Source organism: Gracilinanus agilis, chromosome 5, assembly GCF_016433145.1.
Source record: "Gracilinanus agilis isolate LMUSP501 chromosome 5, AgileGrace, whole genome shotgun sequence".
NCBI classification, from domain to species: domain Eukaryota; kingdom Metazoa; phylum Chordata; class Mammalia; order Didelphimorphia; family Didelphidae; genus Gracilinanus; species Gracilinanus agilis.
In genome coordinates this window covers 155,125,620-155,131,341 of record NC_058134.1, presented here as the reverse complement: position 1 = coordinate 155,131,341, position 5,722 = coordinate 155,125,620, and the positions used below count along the sequence as shown (strand labels likewise).

Below are 5,722 nucleotides of genomic sequence, written 5' to 3'. Positions count from 1 at the left end.
CTCTCTCCCCTTCTATCTCTCTCTCTCCCACCCCCCATGACCAAAGCTTGGTTAGTTAGCTTTTTTATTTTAGTTATTATTAATAAACTTTATAAAATATAATTCTTAGTTATTGTATATCAATTTTAATCTTTACAAAGGCTATTCAAAATCTGTGTCCCCATTAAATTTTCAGTATTCTTGCATCCTCTCCACATATTCTAAGATCTAGTCATATTAGCTCATTTGCTGTTCCTCAGAAACAATGCAATCTCTCTGCCTTTGTGCTGGCCATCACCATGCCTAGAACATTTTTCTACCTCACACCTACTTCTCAATTTCCCCTCCTTCAAGACGCAGCTCAACCTTTCCAGGTCTTTCCTGACCCTTGACTGAGCCCATTCCCCTCTAAGATGATTTTCCATCTCTTCAGTATATGTCATGTACAGTATATTTCAATATGTGTCATCTCCTCCACTAGAATGTAAGCTCTTTGAGAGAGGGACATTTCTTATTTTTGTCTTCTATTTCCCCAGCATTTAACTTCTATTTTAGAATCAATACTAAGTATTGGTTTCAAGGTAGAAGACCAGTAAGGGCTAGGCAATGGGGTTAAGTGACTTGTCCAGGGTCATACAGCTAGAAGTGTCTGAGGCCACATTTGAATGCAGGACTTCTCATCTCTAAGCCTATCTAGTGACCTTGCTGCCCTCTTTTAATTTTCATAAAACTGCAAAAAGGGACAGATTTAGCCAACAATAGTTAGAAACATAAATTAAGTACTATCAAAAATAGCAAGTCCTCAAATTTTAAAAGGTCAGGGATCGTGTAAACGTTAAATACAGAAAGATCACATATCATTCATTTGGCCATACAGCATAGGGATAACAATGATGTCACTAACTAGTATATTTGAAAGCTGGGGAAAATGTGATTATCTGAAAGAACATAAGATTAGAGAATGGCCTAGGTCATATTCTTCATTCTGTGATAAAACCACATAACCACAGAGAAGTCATTTAAAAGCCCTAACTTCAGTCTCCTCAACTAGCAAAATGCACAAACTTGGTTTGTTTAAAACATGTATTCCCTGAGTGAATAATTTAAGAAAGGTCTTTTGTTTTCATTAATATCAATCTAAGTGGGGGAAAAAATGCTTGTAAGCATAAAAGAGTATTATTGTTTTTACTCCAGAGCCTTACTATCTTTTCCATGTCATCAGGCCTTTTCCCACCTAGCAAAACTTTCTGCCCTGAAGCCCCTCTCTCACAATGGGTAACTGAGTCCTTTGGCTATTTCCTCCATAGCCACACACACTAAATATCTAGTTCCCAACCTCACTCATCTACTTTCCAGTCACTCCATCTACCCTTTAATCTCCCCTTCCTCTCAGTTCTAGAATCATGAATCAATTAACTCTGCCATTGTTCTTGGATGGGGTCCATCCATCTACTTTCTTTAAAATTCATCTCCCACCCCACTAACTTTCCAAACCAAAGTACCCCTCAATAGCCACTATTCCCTTCTGAGTTGCCTCCCAATGTAAGCTTCAGGGAATATCTTTGATTTTTACATTGCTAATCCCTTTCCTTAGCACGGTCCTAGGAACATAAAAAGCACTTAGTAAATGCTTCTTCATTTTTTCATCAAAAACCTTTTACAAAAACATTTGAATTTCAAACATTTTACCTTTAACAACTTGGAATCAGGATTGTGAAGCTGCGATTTCCATGAAGCGGTCCCTCCCTTCCACTAGTACAAATCGCAACCCATCCATGCCGTTTTCACCTGTTGTGAGAATTTTTCATTTCATTTTATTAAGTTTTGTTATTTGGGGCTCAGGGTCATTTCCCCTGGATATTTGGTTGACTGAAACCTATCACCTGTTAACACGAACATTACCTGGCAAAAACTTGATTCAAGGAATGATAGTATTAAGGGAAGATTATTTTTTAATATTCCAGAGGTGACATCAAATGGGAGTCAAAACTCCCCAAAGTAATTTAACTTGCTTTACTTGTGTATAAATCTGCCTTGCTCTGACTTTGGTTAACATTAATGGCACTGAAGGAAGCATGAGACACTGATTCTGTTTGATTTGGCCTACTTTAACAGCATAAAAATATTATATGCTAGGAATACCTAGGTGGCTCAGTGGGATAGAGATCCAGGACTAGAGATAGGAGGTTCTGGGTTCAAATCTGGTCTCAGACAAGTCCTAACTATGTGACCCTGAGCAAGTCACTTGCCCCCAACTGCCTAGCTCTCACTGTTCTTCTGCCTTAGAACTGACACTCAGTATCAATTCTAAGACAAAAGGTAAGAGTTGTTTTTTTTTAAGATATTATATGACCCGCCCCCTCCAAAAAAAAAAAAAAGGTACTTCTAGGTCTCTCTGACATACTTTTTCTCTATAAAAATCCTGATCCAAACCCTAATCTTGGTTCAGAGTTATTTTTTAAGCTATGAACCTGTGCTTAAGCAAAATAAAACCTAGGTTTTAACCTCTATAATTTCTAGGTTGTAATAGGTTGTAATTCAGCAACCTGAGTTCACATGAACTTAGGCAGAAATATTTTTCCTGTAACACACCTCACAATTCTTCCCTATAAGGATCCACCCAGTTCAATGGAAACCATTCTCTAGGTTCTTTAACATTTAATGGATATTACTGCAGCAAACAGGCTAGATGCTTTCACTCACTCTTGCTAAAAGCTAAGCTGTCCAATTACCTATTTTTCTGGTTAACATATTTCCTGTAATCTAGCATGTAGGCAATGAGCAAAAGAACACAATATTGTCAAGGATTAATCCTCAAACAGGCATGAGGTCAGTAAGACCATCCAAAGGATTAACTTGGGATAAAGTAATTAATATGTTACCATTATATGCTTAAATTATAAATTTTTATATATGAAGTAAAAACAATGTTTATAATTCTCATTTCACATTTATGGTAGTATGATGTAAATTACTCATTGTATAATGATTAGAAAATTAATCATGCCTCAGTTGATATGCATATTCTTGAGATTATTTCATTAAGACCTTCTTCTACCTTATCAGAAATGTTTAGCACCTAAAATTCATAGATTATCAGTTGAGGAAATATTGTGCTGTAAGAAATAAAAAAGGGGATGGTTTCAGAGAAACCTGAGAAAATTTATATGAACTGATAGAATGAAGTGAGCAGAACCATGGGAACAATTTATATATGAATCACACTATAAAGACAACTTCATAAGACTTCAGAATTCTATCTGCCTCCTAACAGATAGGGGATGAATTCAAGATGCAGAATGACAGATATATTTTCTGAAATGACCAATTCAGGAATCTGTTTTGCTTCACTATGCATATTTACATGGGCTTTTCCTTTCCTTTCCTTTCCTTTTTTTTAAACCCTTACCTTCAGTCTTAGAATCAGTACTGTGTATTATAAGGGCTAGGGAATGGGGGTTAAGAGACTTGCCCAAGGTCACACAGCTAGGAAGTATCTGAGGCCAGATTTGAACCTAAGACTTCCCATCTCTAGGCCTGGCTCTTAATCCACTGAGACACCCAACTGTACTGACCCCTCTCTGCTTTTTTCTTTTTCAATGGTAAGGGAAGATTGGAAGAGAAGCTGCTTGTTAAAAAAATTTTTCAAAGTAAATTTCATTATATAAAACTATAAGCTTTTAAAGTTTATTTCTGTCCAATGAGGCCACATGGACCCAACCTTCCCACAAGAAAGGGAGGCAAAGGTAACAAAACTTTTTTGCTATATAGAACAATTACAGAATTATGGAACCACGGAATCCTAAAATTGTCAGAGACTTCAGGATTAATGTACATTATTGCCTCTTACACAAGTCTCCAGTAGTTGGCCTTCCCAATCCAATCTCTCCCTTTGCCAATCCATTCACCACAAATACTAAATTTATATTCCTGAAGTAGAGGTCAAACTCAGTCAGTCTTTGACTCATGTAGATTCAGAAGATTCCCATAGGATAAAATACAAACTATTCAATGTAGCATTTTAAAGCTTTCACAATCTTCTCCAGCCTATTGCTCCTGATTAATTACAAATTAGTCTCCTTAACACTCTATGCTCTAGGCAATATGACCTACTTCTTTAAATTTGACATCCCATTTCCCACCTCCAGATCTTGGCACAAACCTTTGCCCATACATAGAATGTTCTTCCTCCTCATGGCTACCTCTGGAAAACTGCATTTCACTTCAAAGCTTAACTTAAGCATCACTTTCTTTTCTGGAGGGCTTTCTCAATTTCTTTTTAAGAAAATAAGCCCTCTCCAATCATATTTATTTTTTATATATCCTGTACTGACTTCTCTCTGAAAATACTTTATCCTTGATCAGGTAACAAATCTGCATGTACCAGGCACTGTGTTAAGCTCTGTGGCAGTGATGGTAAACCTATGGCACAGGTGCCAAAAATAGCACACAGAATACTCTTTGTGGGCACTCTGCCACCCCACCACCACCAGAGTTCATTACTAGAAAGGCAGAGGGACTTCAGTGGAGCTCTTCCCTTCCCCCCCTCCACCACACCTGATGACATTTTTTCACATCCCTGCCCCTCTACCCAGCAGTCCAGTGGGAATGCACAGAATTAGGTAAGGTGGGCAACTCACAGCCAGCAGAGCTGGAGGAGAGCAGAGCCCTTGGGCCACTCCCGTCCCCCTCTCTACACTTGCTGAGGACATTCCTCACTTCACCCACCCTCCACCCAAAGGTGGCGTTTCTCTCTCCCCTGTGTGGAGTGTGTAATGAAGAGCAGGTAAACAGGGGCCTAAAGCTGGTATCCAGCTAGCAGTAGGATAGTGGACACACCCAGCACTTAGTCAGGGGCTGAAAGGGACATGGCACTCCATCTATAAAAGGTCCGCCTTCACTGCTTTGGGGAATAAAAAAAAAAGATAAAAATAGGCCTTCACCAGAAGCATGTATTATCCTCTCCAGACAATAAAAACCTTTTGGTGATAGAAACTATTTCATTTTCCTATCAATATCCCTAGCCTCTAGCAGTTTCTGGCCTGCAGTAGGTGCTTAATAAATGCTTCTTGTCCTACAATATCCCTGGCCAAAATCTGTTTTCTTGTTACTTTCAACCATCAGATTTAGGTCAGTCTTGGCAACAGATTGGTTATAGGAATTGAAAGAGTAGAGGATAATTTGTAGGTAAGCTTGGAAGTGGGGAGGGTTTAGGGAAAAAGTTAGTGAGTTCTGTTTTGAATATGTTGAACTGAAGATGTCCACTAGACATCAAATTTAAGATCTCTGAAAAACAGTTGGAGATGAAAGATGAGAGTTCAGCAGAGAGATTAGGACTAGATAAACAGATTTAAGAATCATCAGCATAGAGATCCATGGGACAGAAAGTGCATGATATGCTTCAGGGGAAGTTAAAAAAATGCAGAAGTAATCATGATCTCGGAAAAAGCAAAAACAAAAACAAGCCTAATTACAAATGATAAGTAAAGAAACTACATTTTGTTTAAAGGTATTATAGATAATGAACTTAAATCAATACTTAACAAATATGCACCAAATAACATTATGTAAGAATTAAAATTGGTTTGACTCAATATGAAAGTTATAAAAGTGAGATTATGGTCACCATTTATAAAATGTTAGTCCTTAAGTAAAAAATGACTGTTAGCAGTTTTTATTTACAACAAGGTAGAGATATTGAAAGTGGGAAATGTAGGAAGGAGACAGAGCTTTGTCTAGACTA

General features: G+C 37.7%; 1 protein-coding gene across 1 annotated transcript in view; it reads right to left on the bottom strand.

Annotated features, from left to right (window-relative positions):
- Positions 1–1,755, bottom strand: part of NAPEPLD (N-acyl phosphatidylethanolamine phospholipase D) — a 43,187-nt gene extending 41,432 nt beyond the window's left edge. The window contains exon 1 of the mRNA XM_044677536.1: positions 1,669–1,755. The gene's annotated coding sequence lies outside the window, so the exon portion shown is untranslated. The remainder of the gene's footprint in view (positions 1–1,668) is intronic.
- Between the last annotated feature and the right edge of the window lie 3,967 nt (positions 1,756–5,722).